Below are 14,612 nucleotides of genomic sequence, written 5' to 3'. Positions count from 1 at the left end.
CTGCGTGTTTACTCTAATTTCGGTAACAAGGAAATGCTTTTAACATTGATGATTCAATAATGTCATGCCTCTGTGGTCACTAGGAGATGATTTTAACCATGAGGATTCAATGTGGTTATGTCCTCTCTGAGGTCAATAGGAGATGCTTTTGCCCTTAGGGATTCAATGTTGTCATGTCTTCTCTGTGGTCTCTAGGAGAGCTTTTAACATTGAAGATTCAGTGATTTCATGTCCTCTACGTGGTCAAGAAGAGATATTTTTAGCCTTGAGGACTCAAGGCTGCCATGTCCTCTCTGTGGTCACTAGCAGATGCTTTTAACGTTCTCTTGGTCACTGGGAAACGCTTTTAACCATGACGATTAAATGCTGTCTTATCCTCCCTGCGGTCACTCGGAGATGCTTTTAACATTGAGGATTCAATGTCGTCATGTCCTTTCTATGGCCCCTATGTGATGCTATTAACCTTGAGGATTCAAAGCTGTCATTACCTGTGTATGATCAATAGGAGATGATTTTATCCTTGATGATTCAATGCTGTCATGCCCTCTCTAGGGTCACTAGGAGATGCTTTTAACCTTGAGGATTCCATGTTGTTATGTCCTCTGTGTGGTCAATAGGACATGCTTTTAAGCTTGAGGATTGTCCACTTTGTGGGCACTAGGAGAGGCTTTTAACCTTGATTCAATGTTGTCATGTCCCCTCTATGGTCATTAGGAGATGCATTTTACCTTGAGGATTCAATGCAGTCATGCCCTCTCTGAAGTCACTAGGAGATGCTTTTAACCTTGATGATTCAATGCTGCCATGTCCTTTCTGGTAACTAAGAAATGCTTTTAACCTTGGGAATTCAATGTTGTCATGTCCTCTCTATAGTGACTAGATTATTTTAACCTTGAGGATTCAATGTTGTCTTTTCTTTTCTATGGTCATTAGAAGATGATTTAAACTTGAGGATTCAATGTTGACATGTCCTCTCTATGGTCACTTTGGAGGTGCTTTTAACCTTGAAGATTCAATGCTGTCATGTCTTCTCTGTGTTCACTAGCAGGTGCTTTGTAGCTTCAGGATTCAGCGTTATCATGTCCTCTCTGTGGTCACTAGGAGGTGCTTTAACCTTGAGGATTCAAGTGTCATGTCCTCTTTATGCTCACTAGGAGATGCTTTTAACCTTGAAGATTCCATGCTGTCATGTACTCCATGCGCTCACTAGGAGATGCTTTTAACCTTGACGATTTAATGATGTCATGTTATCTCCGTGGTCACTAGGAGGTGCCTTTTGCATTGAGGAATAAATGCTGTCATGTCGTCTTTATGGTCACTAGAAGATGCTTCTTACCTCGAGGATTCAATGTTGTCATGTCCTCTGTGTTGTCGCTGGGAGCTGCTTTTAACCTTAAAGGAGCTGTGCAACGATATTCAATTGGAATGTTTTTCTCTCTACACGAGCTTACTGGCACACCTGGGACTCAAGGATACTCACACGCAACGCCACTGGCCAAGAAACTTCTTTGTTGCGGTGTAATTTCAAGGACAAAAGCGATCATTTTCATTCAATCTCTCCTTCGCAAAATTCGATGACGTAACTCGGGGATCGCAGTACACCCAAGTGACGATATTTGAATGCGGCTCATAGATTGGACCCGAGCATTGCGTGGGCACTCGACTTGGGCTCGTGACAATTGCTATCTCGAGGAGCATTCGGGTTGTAACCCGTGTCCAATCGCTGCAACGACGACAATAGCCGAGCCATAACAATGTCTGGAACTCAGCGCGTGTCCTGCGCTTTGCCAACCCCAGCGCGTGGCTGTGATCAACATTGGCGGCATATAATCGGCTCCAGATCACGTGGCCGCTTGTTCTGGCTGCGAGTTGAGGGGGTGAATGCTGCTCGTTTTTCTTAAATTTTTTTCTGGGACTTCTATTGCGTGAGGTGAAAAACGAACGCGTGTTTCATAGGTCATTAACGTTAGGGATCTGTTTTACGCGGTATTTGTGCAAAGTACAAAAATTGTTGCATTGCTCCTTTAAGGATTCAATGCTGTCACGTCCTCTTTGTGGTCACATTGGTATACTTTGAAACTTGATGATTCAATGTTGTCATGTTCTCTCTATTGTGGCTAAGAGATGCTTTTAACCTTGAGGATTCAATGCTGTCTTATCCTCTCTGTGGTCTCTAGGAGATGCTTCTAACCTTCAAGATTTGATGTTTTCATGTCCTCTTTATGGTAACTGTGATATGCTTTTAACCTTCAGGATTCAATGTTGTCGTGTCCTCTCTGTGGTCACTTAGGGATGCTTTTAACCTTTGAGGATTCAATGCCGTCATATCCTCTCTGTGGTCTCTAGAAGATGGTTTTAACCTTGAGGATTCGATGTTATCATGTCCTCTTTATGGTAACTGTGATATGCTTTTAACCTTCAGGATTCAATGTTGTCGTGTCCTCTGTGGTCACTTGGAGATTCTTTTAACCTTTGAGGATTCAATGCCGTCATATCCTCTCCGTGATCTCTAGGAGATGCTTTTAACCATGAGGATTCGATGTTTTCATGTCCTCTCTATGGTAACTGGGATATGCTTTTAACCTTCAGGATTCACTGTTTTCGTGTCATCTCCTTGGTCACTGGGAAATGATTTACCCTTGAGGATTCAATGCTGTCATATCCTTTCTGTGGTCTCTAGATGCTTTTAACCTTGAGGATTCGATGTTTTTATGTCCTCTATATGGTGACTAGGATATTTTTTTAACCTTCAGGATTCACTGTTTTCGTGTCATCTCTGAGGTCACTGGGAGATGCTTTTACCCTTTAGGATTCAATGCTGTCATATCCTCTCTGTGGACTTTAGGAGAGGCTTTTAACCTTGAGGATTCGATGTTTTTATGTCCTCTCTATGATGACTAGGATATGCTTTTAACCTTCAGGACTCACTGTTTCCGTGTCATATCTGTGGTCACTGGGAGATGCTTTTACCCTTGAGGATTCAATGCTGTCATATCCTCTCTGTGGACCCTAGGAGATGCTTTTAACCTTGAGGATTCAATGTTTTCATGTCCTCTCTATGGTGACTAGGATATGCTTTTAACCTTCAGGATTCAATGTTGTCGTGTCCTTTCTGTGGTCTCCATATGCTTTTAACCTTGAGGATTCGATGTTTTCATGTCCTCTTTGTGGTAACTAGGATATGCTTTTAACCTTCAGGATTCACTGTTTTCGTGTCATCTCTGTGGTCACTGGGAGACGCTTTGACCCTTGAGGATTCAATGCTGTCATATCCTCTTTGTGGACTCTAGGAGATGCTTTTAACCTTAAGGATTCGATGTTTTTATGTCCTCTCTACGGTGACTAGGATATTCTTTTAACCTTCAGGATTCAATATTGTCGTGTCCTCTCTGTGGTCACTGGGAGATACTTTTACCCTTGAGGATTCAATGCTGTCATATCCTCTCTGTGGTCTCTAGATGCTTTTAACCTTGAGGATTCGATGTTTTCATGTCATGTCCTCTCTATAGTGACTAGGATATGCTTTTAACCTTCAGGATTCAATGTTTTCGTGTCATCTCTGTGGTCACTGGGAGATGCTTTGACCCTTGAGGATTCAATGCTGTCATATCCTCTTTGTGGACTCTAGATGCTTTTAACCTTAAGGATTCGATGTTTTTATGTCCTCTCTATGGTGACTAGGATATTCTTTTAACCTTCAGGATTCAATGTTGTCGTGTCCTCCCTGTGGTCACTGGGAGATACTTTTACCCTTGAGGATTCAATGCTGTCATATCCTCTCTGTGGTCTCTAGATGCTTTTAACCTTGAGGATTCGATGTTTTCATGTCCTCTCTATAGTGACTAGGATATGCTTTTAACCTTCAGGATTCACTGTTTTCGTGTCATCTCTGTGGTCACTGGGAGATGCTTTGACCCTTGAGGATTCAATGCTGTCATATCCTCTTTGTGGACTCTAGGAGATGCTTTTAACCTTAAGGATTCGATGTTTTTATGTCCTCTCTACGGTGATTAGGATATTCTTTTAACCTTCAGGATTCAATGTTGTCGTGTCCTCTCTGTGGTCACTGGGATATACCTTTACCCTTGAGGATTCAATGCTGTCATATCCTCTCTGTGGTCTCTAGATGCTTTTAACCTTGAGGATTCGATGTTTTCATGTCCTCTCTATAGTGACTAGGATACGCTTTTAACCTTCAGGATTCAATGTTTCCGTGTCATCTCTGTGGTCACTGGGAGATCCTTTTACCCTTGAGGATTCCATGCTGTCATATGCTTTCTGTGGTCTCTAGATGCTTTTAACCTTGAGGATTCGATGTTTTCATGTCTTCTCTATGGTAACTGGGATATGCTTTTAACCTTCAGGATTCACTGTTTTCGTGTCGTCTCTGTGGTCACTGAGAGATACTTTTACCCTAGAGGATTCAATTCTGTCTTATATGCTCTCTGTGGACTCTAGAAGATGCTTTTAACCTTGAGGATTCGATGTTTTCGTGTCCTCTCTATGGTGACTAGGATATGGTTTAACCTTCAGGATTCAATATTGTCGTGTCCTCTCTGTGCTCACTGGGAGATGCTTTCAACCTTGAGGATTCAATGCTGTCATATCCTCTCTGTGGTCTCTAATGTTTTTAACCTTGAGGATTCGATGTTTTAATGACCTCTCTATGGTAACTGGGATATGCTTTTAACCTTCAGGATTCACTGTTTTCGTGTCATCTCCGTGGTCACTGGGAGATGATTTACCCTTGAGGATTCAATGCTGTCATATCCTTTCTGTGGTCTCTAGATGCTTCTAACCTTGAGGATTCGAGGTTTCCATGTCCTCTCTACGGTAACTGGGATATGCTTTTAACGTTCAGGATTCACTATTTTCGTGTCATCTCTGCGGTCACTGGGAGATGCTTTTACCCTTGAGGATTCAGTGCTGTCATATCCTCTCTGTGGACTCTAGGAGATACTTTTTAACCTTGAGGATTTGATGTTTTCATGTCCTCTCTACGGTGTCTAGGTTATGCTTTTAACCTTGTGGGAGCCACTGGTTTCCCTCCCCCGAGAAGGCGTAAGCCGAGGACGCTCCGGGCGAAGCCGGCTGACTTCGAGCCCGGTCGCTCCGTATCGTGTCGGAGAAACTACGTCACCATGTTGACCTACTCTCTCGCACTCCTCGGAACGTCTCCCCGATTTCGGGGGAACAGTGAGATCGCGCGAGGCAGAGTCCGGCCTGCCCTCCGAGTGGACGGCCGTGTGGTCGAGGAGTCCTGGATTGGACTCCGGGCAACGGGTCGAGTCGCGGCGCGAGCTTGTCCGACTGGCGATGACTCCACGCTAGTGGTTCCCCTGGCTCTGACAGTCGGCGTCCCCACTACCTGTTGACGTCCGTCTGCCGAGAGCCCTAGCCCCGAACCCCCGCAACGACAGGTAGCGGCGTGAGCTCGCCCGACTGGCGATGACTCCGCTCGCATTTACCCCTTTGGCTCTCAGGTCGGCGGGCGCTGCAGGCACACTGTGTCCAAGGCTCGCTTGACCGCAGTGTCTTGTTCGGGACCCCTGGTACTCAATAAACGCTGTTAGATACCGGGATCATCGTTGTTGGCATGGCGTTGGCCAAACCCGGCGCGGCGACCACCCTCGCTGGTAGCCGTCAGCCGCGCGGTGGGACGGGCTTCGGATTTCCCCTCTTGAGCACCGGACCGGTACCCCGGACGTAAAGGTGCGTGATCCTCCCTCTTATTTCCCACAACCTTCAGGATTCAATGTTGTCGTGTCCTCCCTGTGGTCACTGGGAGAAGCTTTTAACCTTGAGGATTCAATGCTGTCATATCCTCTGTGGTCTCTAGATGCTTTTAAGCTTGAGGATTCGATGTTTTCATGTCCTCTCTGTGGTAACTGGAATATCCTTTTAACCTTCGGGATTCACTGTTTTTGTGTCATCTCTGTGGTCGCTGGGAGATGCTTTTACCCTTGAGGATTCAATGCTATCATATCCTCTCTGTGGACTCTAGGATATCCTTTTAACCTCGAGGATTTGATGTTTTCATGTCCTCTCTATGGTGACTAGGATATGCTTTTAACCTTCAGGATTCAATGTTGTCGTGTCCTCTCTGTGGTCAGTGGGAGACGCTTTTAACCTTGAGGATTCAATGCTGTAATATCCTCTGTGGTCTCTAGATGTTTTAACCTTGAGGATTCGATGTTTTCATGTCCTCTCTATGGTAACTGGGATATGCTTTTAACCTTCAAAATTCACTGTTTTCGTGTCATCTCTGTGGTCACTGGGAGATGTTTTTACCCTCGAGGATTCAATGCTATCATATCCTCTCTGTGGACTCTAGGAGATGCTTTTAACCTTGAGGATTCGATGTTTTCATGTCCTCTGGTGACTAGGATATGCTTTTAACCTTCAGGATTCTATGTTGTCGTGTCCTCTCTGTGGTCACTGGGAGATGCTTTTCACCTTGAGGATTCAATGCTGTCATATCCTCCCTGTGGTCTCTAGATGCTTTTAACCTTGAGGATTCGATGTTTTCATGTCCTCTCTATGGTGACTAGGATATGCTTTTAACCTTCAGGATTCATTGTCTTCGTGTCATCTCTGTGGTCACTGGGAGATGCTTTTACCGTTGAGGATTCAATGTTGTCATATCCTCTATGTGGACTCTAGGATACGCTTTTAACCTTGAGGATTTGATGTTTTGATGTCCTCTCTATGGTGACTGGGATATGCTTTTAACCTTGATGCTTTAATGTTTTATGTTATGTCTGTGGTCACTAGGAGATGTCTTTAACCTTGAGGGTTAAATGCTGTCATGTCGTCTTTATTGCCACTAGGAGCTGCTTTTAACATTGCGGATTCAATGTTGTCATATCCTCTCTACGGTCATTACGAGATGATTTAAATGTCAGGATTCGATGTTATCATGTCCTCTCTATGGTCACTAGCATATGCTTTTAACTTTGAGGATTCAATGTTGTGACTTCCTCTCTATGGTCACTAGGAGATGCCTTAAACTTTGAGGATTCGATGTTTTCATGTCCTCTCTATGGTGACTAGGATATGCTTTTTAACCTTCAGGATTCAATGTTGTCGTGTCCTCTCTATGGTCACTAGCATATGTTTTTAAATTTGAGGATACAATGTTGTGACTTCCTCTTTATGGTCACTAGGAGATGCTTTAAATTTGGAAGATTCTATGTTTTCATGTCCTCTGTATGGTGACTAGGATATGCTTCTAACCGTCAGGATTCAATGTTGTTGTGTCCTCTCTATGGTCGCTAGGATATGCTTTTAACTTTGAGGATTCAATGTTGTGACTTCCTCTCTATGGTCACTAGGAGATGCTTTAAATTTTGAAGATTCGATGTTTTATGTCCTCTTTATGGTAACTGGGATATGCCTTTAGCCTTCAGGATTCACTGTTTTCGTGTCATCTCTGTGGTCACTGCAAGATGCTTTTATCCTTGAGGATTCAATGCTGTCATATCCTCTCTGTGGACTCTAGGAGATGCTTCTAACCTTGAGGATTCAATGTTGTCATGTCCTCTTTATGGTCACTATAAGATGCTTTTAACTTTGAGTATTCAATGTTCTTATGTTCGTTCTATGGTCTCTAGGAGATGATCTTAACCTTGAGGATTCAATGTTGTCATGCCCTCTCTGTGGTCACTAGGAGGTACTTTTAACCTTTCAATTTCTCCAAGTATAGCGGAAAAATTAATGTCACGTGACTCATACACCAATTCATTTTCGCCGCTAAATTTGGCGGGAAAATTGATGTCACGTTACCTGTACACTTCAGCTTTCGCGCTAAATTTTGCGGGAAAATTGATATTACGTGACCTATACACCAATTTAGTCTCCGCTAAATTTGGCAGGGAAATTGATATCACGTGACCCTAAACACCTATTCACCTTCCGCGCTAAATAGGGCGGGAAAATTAGTCACGCGACCTATACACAACTTCAATTCCCTGCTAAATTAGGCGGGAAATTGATGTCACGTGACATATAATGCATGTTATGCGTTATAGGTCACTTCAAGGTCCAACGACGCATTTCATGCATTATGGTACTTTGAAGGTAAAGGTCGCTGCCAATGTTTTTATAAAGCTTTGTTTTCCCGCAATAATGCCTATCCAGGCGCTACGGGTTTTTGATGAATTAGAATAAAGAAAAATTAAGGAGCTTTGTGTTGACTCAGACAATGTCGGTTCTCGTAAGAACTTTTTGTACAATTTATTAACGGGCGATAAATATATTGACTGCTTGATTGCTGTGATAACCTTATGTACTTGGCATTTGCTGTGTAATGTATTGTGTTTTTGACTGTTCATGCAAAGGTTTGTTTTTGCCTCCAGCATATATTCTTCAAGAAATGGTACTGAAAAAAATCTATTCTACTTTTCTTTTAAATCAATGTCAATAAATGATGAGACGCATCATCTAAAACGGAAAAAACGCTTTATTTTTTATTGGAGAAAGAAATATCACCAGATGGCATACTGTGGAGAGATTCTACATAAAAAACAATATGACGCTTTAGGCACACAAAAAAATTACATATATATCGCACAGTACTTCGCGGTCGCACTTTGCATAAACACATATGCGGTTTCTTCCTCTTTGCTGGAGCTTCAGGTTCAGAAATGTATGGCACAGACTTTCATGTTGGTGCTTTGTTTGCACAAAATAATAGCACAGAGATCAGCATGTTTGGCGCTTCAACAGCACTAAATGTGGCGCAGGCGTTAAAACAAAAAGTTCCAGCAGCAGAAGCTAATGATGCACAAACATCAATGGCACATGATTACAACTGCCTTTAAGTTGGTTTATCAATACAAGCGAATGGTATATGGCACTTGTGGCATTTGGCACATTTGCGATATATTCATACTGTGCACGTCAATAGAAATAACAATATAATATATGGCACTACAACACACGCGTTTTTCTCTCGTATTTAGGCAGAGTCGTGATGGCATGCTAAAAATAAACGAATCTTTATAAAATCCGAGTCTTTAATAAAATACTTTGCCAGTGGGAGGGATATTATGTAATGCAACTAGTGCGTGTTTCAACCAGGTAATATCATTGCAAAAAGCGAGTGAGACTAGTACGAACGACTCATAAAAGTGACTGCCTGCGGATGTCAACAGTTTTTTAAACACGCCTTCAATGTCCTTTAACGATCCTACCTCCTTAGAAGAATTCATACCACGGAACTTCGGACAGTGAACCATGGAACCAAGGACAGTGAAAATAAATTATAGAGAATAATATTTTGTTGAAGAGACTTCTGAAGCCTCTCTGCGTTTGTTCTTCGTAATGATCACGTGAAACATGTAAATATAGAAAAAAAATATTGAATAGCAGATCATTGCTTAAGGTCTCTCTCGCCAGTTTGTGCTTTGAAATGACTACACAAGAAATGAGCGAGGAAAAATGCCACTGGGAAGTTATATGATTAGCGGTGCATTCGGACAATACCACGTTATGACTCAGTCACATTTGCTGTATGAACTTATCTTCAAAGTATAAAAACAGCATATATTATCAATAAATGAAAGTAAAATTCGATGGTTTCAATTATCCTCCAACTTTTCTTTCATTGTAAATATATTTTTTCGTGTGCTGAACAATTCTGAAAATCATTTCTTGTCCAAGCGAATATGCTTATGTGATATACATCATTTCCACTGCGCTGCATAGCACGTAAAAATGGAACTCTTTGCATGCACGGAGCGGTCGGGGGGTTCACGCCAATAACTGTTATTTAATGAAAATGTTTTTTTTTTCGATGGCCGCAGGTATATTCCGAGATTTCAGTCTTCTATTAACAATTTCTAACGACTCCTCGGCAATTTGCTTATGTAGCGCATCTTTACGTGTTTCTTTTTGTTGAAGAAAAGATGGTAGAAAAATAAGTAAGACACTGCAGTTGACAAACGTTCGACTTTGTACCCACACGCCCCCCCCCCCCCCCCAAAAAAAAAAAAAAAAAACCAAAGCCAAAATGAACAAACCGGTTTGTTGTGTAAAGCTTCAGTGCACTTGGAATCTTGGAATCTTGGAAAGTGTTTGTTCAATCACGAAATAGGCAAAAATCACAGACATTTTAGGGATGGCAGACTGGAGCGATTCAGGTGCATGATATCACGTGAGCATGAAATGCCGCACTGGGAATTAATCGCGATGATGTCCCTACATGAATTTATACACTAATAATACGAACCCCCTTGATCCGAAGTACTGGGCTAATGTCGTCCTCAAATTATCGAAGCATTTTTCATCTTTTGCGCGTTTCTTCGCTCTAGTGCTTTTAGCGCTGTTGTGCCTTAAGGTATCAAATAATAGTGCAAACTGCAAGCGAATTTTTTAGCTAAACGAAATCAGCAGCAGCTCTGACCAGGCTTGGACAATTTCTGCGACTCCGAAGCAAGCTTTGGGTATACGGCCCGAAAGCAATCGATATATGCGATCCTCCGACTGTTCCCCTGTGCTCGCCTAGGGGACATTGAGCTTGAAAACAGGGCTCTACAGACATTGACTGCTTAAGAAACGCAAGGCGTCGCTTATTATGTTCACACTTTTCATTTCGTGATTTTTTCTTTGGCATTCTTATCGGCTATATACGCCGTAAGAATGACAAGATGATCGGCACTAGCCCCGGCCTGTCTTCCTCTCAGTGAATAGAGTGCGGGCAAAGTGCAGTGGAAGTCACGGTGCTCGCGTTCACAAAAACTCAGCACAGAGAGCCGTCCTGCCATTCCTACATTGTCAGTGATTTCGCTAAGAACGAAGGTACATTCAACGATGACGACGCCACGAAGTTGACCAATGAGGGGTTTTCATCTAAAAAATTGCTTAGCGAGAAATGTGCGGCTTCTCGTGCACTCATATTCGCGCGTTACATTAATGCTCTGCATTCGATATTGAAAATCAAGTACCGATTTTTAGAGGCGTAAGTTTCAAGATGCTTCATTATTCCCCCAGCTAAACTAGACAGATGCCGAAACAGGAGGACATTGAAGCCGTTTCAATTCGATATCTCTAAGTGAAAAAAACAAAACAAAAAACATTGAATCAAGGCATATTGGCTTACCTCCTAGTTCGACCAGTATGCATCGGTGTTAGTGAAGATCCATCGGAAAGAAAATATCACGAATAAAATGTATGATATGATACATCCCAAAATATCTCGTTTGCTTGGCTCATATTGCCTTAATGTCTTCAATCCTGCACCATACAAATCTTTCGAATAATGTAGGCCTGCACTCCGTTTTATCTTCCGATGTACCGCAAGGGACGCCACGAGCCACCGGAGTCAATCTATATCTCGGGACGTATCACGTGACCTCCGAATTGGGCGGAGCGACGCGCCGACCGCGATGGCATGCCTGGAACGCTGGGTTGGCAAACGTGGCTCGTAACCACCGTTGCGGTATGTCGTAAAGGCTGATTCACACACTGACGTGTGTGTGTGTGTGCGATCGACTGCGTTGCAACCGATTGCGGCCGCTTAAGGCGACAGAACACACTGACGCCATCTATCGTCAGTCCTGGAACGCGCCTGATCTGCGTTCGGAGACATGGACTGAAGTTTTCCCAGTATTTCCCAGATCCAGTCTAGGCACTGTATGTACGAAAAATAGTCCCTTATATAATTTTCAGGTTAATTGGAAGCAGAAGGGAAACGATGATGCGTAAAATATTTGCAGATCGGAATTGTTCCAGGGCCACCCGGTAGATGGCATCAGCGTGTTCTCTCGTTGTATGTGGTTGCAGTTGCAACGCGGTCAATCACTCAGACGCAGGCATAGGAAAGCACGAGTAGGCCGACTCTTCTTGACATGCGGGCCACTAACGCGACGAAAGGCGCTTAGGCTCGTAGCCTACGGTGCGGTGTAGCTCCGAGGCTACTTCTTCTTCTTCAGCAGCTCATACTGGTACGCCGGCGTGTCCAATGCGGCGCTGCTGACGATGAAGGGCAGTCGCTCCGAGGTGTAGTCCTCGATGTCCAGCACGCCTCTCCAGACCGGATCGCAGAGCCGTCTGTAGTTTGCCCAGTTGGGCTGGAAGCGGTAATAGTTGCAGTCCCGGATCAAGTCTCCCACTCGCTGGACCGCAACGCCGGCACCCAGGAGGTCCTACAAGACGAGATCGGAATTTATGGGCCAGTTCTTGGGGGGGGGGGGGGGGGGGGGGGGGGCGTAACTTTACGGAAAACTTTCATGACACGAACGGATGTGACGTCACGGACGGACGTAATGTCACGGATGAAGATAATTGACATTTCACCAAGAATGATGCATTTTTCTTCAGAAGAAAAACTGTCAAGTGCACTTTTCTCCATAAGAAAAAGTCACCTTTGTGGGCTGGGAGGGAGGGGGGCGAAAGGGGGAGAGGGGGTTCGATTCCTTCCTCTCCTCTTTCAAGAAATCGTCACTGGATTAGAATGTCCCGCAGGTCTATATACCCCATTCACTCGATTGGAAATTTCTTTCGCTGAGGGACCTTTACAGTTCGGGACGAATTGGTTAGCGATCCTCCGCGCGTGACGTGACTCATCGATTGCTTAAAGTACCCATGTTAAAGGTACCTTTATGCTGGCCGTGTGCATAGGGCATAACATATCCCAGCGCTGCTAAATCGCCAAGTCAGCGCTCCATCTCTGTCAGCGCTTACTCAACGCTGAGTTAGCGCTGCATTGTGCGTGTTTGTCCGAGGGAACAGGAAAAGGCAGGGTCACCTGCAGCGGAGCGCCGATACAACGCTGATGCAGCTTAAAGGTAGCGCTATGTCGCTGAGCTAGCGCGATGTGCTGTATGTGTGAACATGCTGTTAAAGGCGTTAACGTTTTCCTTTTCTCTCTTCCCCTTCGTGAATTGCAAGGAGATAAGGTAATTCACAATAGCTGCACTACATTTTTTTAGGAAGGGGGGGGGGGGGGTGGGGGGTATGGTCGGAGGCATGGGCGGAACGTTTTCAATTTCACAGGGGGATAGGGGGGGGGGCTGACGAGCCACATACCCCCCCCCCCCCCCTCCCTGGAAAAGACGCATCTATTTATTTGTTTACTTACCCTCAAGGTCACGAAGCATTACAAAGAGGTGGGCAAAAAAAGTGAAAGCCGTATACAACTCCCTGTAACACCGAATTAGAGCGCAGCTCTTGAGGAGGAGGAGGGAAGGGTACTGGGGGGGGGTGAAGTGACCTGGGGGGTCACGTGACCTTGGGGGTCACGTGACAATGCCGATGATGTCATCAGTGACGTCACTGATGACGTCATCAGTGACGATGACGATGCGGACTCCGATGACGTCATCAGCGATGATGACGATGCGGATGTCGGTGACGTCATCAGTGACGTCACTGATGACGTCATCAGTGATGACGATGCGGATGCCGGTGACGTCATCAATGACGGTGACGTCATCGGGGAGGTCACGCGACCTCGGCGGGGGGTCACGTGACCCTGGGGTGTGGTCACGTGACCTCGAGGGGGGGGGGTGTCACGTGACTTCGCGAGGGGGGTCACGTGACTTCGGGGGGCCACGTTACTTTGGGGTGACCTTGGAAGTCACGTGACCCTGGGATGACGGGGGGGCCGCGTGACCTTGGGGTGAACTTGGTTACGCCGACGCCGACGGCGACGCCGACGCCGCTCAAGCCGGGAACGGGCCCCTAAGACCTGCGCTCTAAAATGAAAGCCGTTTACAACTTCCTGTAACTCCGAATTAGAGCGCAGCTCTTGAGGAGGAGGAGGGAAGGGTACTGAAGGGGGGGTCACGTGATCTCGAAGGGTCACGTGACCTTGACGATGACGATCCGATGACGTCATCAGTGACGTCACTGAGGACGTCATCAGTGACGATGACGATGCGGATGCCAATGACGTCATCAGTGACGTCAGTGACGTCACTGATGACGTATCAGTGATGATGACAATGATGATGCGGATACCGATGACGTCATCAGTGATGTCACTGATGACGTCATCAGTAAAGATGACGATGACGATGCGGATGCCGATAACGTCACCAGGTTGCATGCAACCTGGATTGCGTGCAACAGGTTGCATGCAGCCCAGGCTACATGCCAGCTACATGCAACAAGTTGCATGCAACCCTTGTTGCATGCCAGCTGCATGCAACAGGTTGCATGCAACCCAGGTTGCATGCCAGCTACATGCAACAGGTTGCATGCAAATCCTGAAGGAACCCGAGGTTCTTCCGAAGGAACCCGAGGTCCTACCGAAGAAACCCGAGGTCCTCCCGAGGTCCTCCCGAAGGACCTCGGGTTTCTTCGGGACAACCTCGGGTTCCTTCGGGAGGACCTCGGGTCCCTTCGGAAAAAATTACCCATAATGCACCGCGCGGTTACGCCGACGGCGACGCCGCTCAAGCCGGAAACGGGCGCCTAAGAGCTGCGCTCTAAAAAATATAATTAGTTTTTTCCTCTTGTCGGTTTTGATCACAAACTCCGTCTTAGAACTAAAGTAGCAATTACTATCGTTTTGTTTGTGATATTGCTGGAACAGTATTTACATGCATCATGTGAGGTCCCATTTTACGCCTTCGTGTCTCGATTGTCGAAGTCGAAAGGTACGAAGA

The sequence above is a fragment of the Ixodes scapularis genome, unplaced genomic scaffold (genome assembly GCF_016920785.2).
Source record: "Ixodes scapularis isolate PalLabHiFi unplaced genomic scaffold, ASM1692078v2 PGA_scaffold1__304_contigs__length_218370807, whole genome shotgun sequence".
Lineage (NCBI taxonomy): Eukaryota > Metazoa > Arthropoda > Arachnida > Ixodida > Ixodidae > Ixodes > Ixodes scapularis.
Note: the sequence above shows the minus strand (reverse complement) of the source record.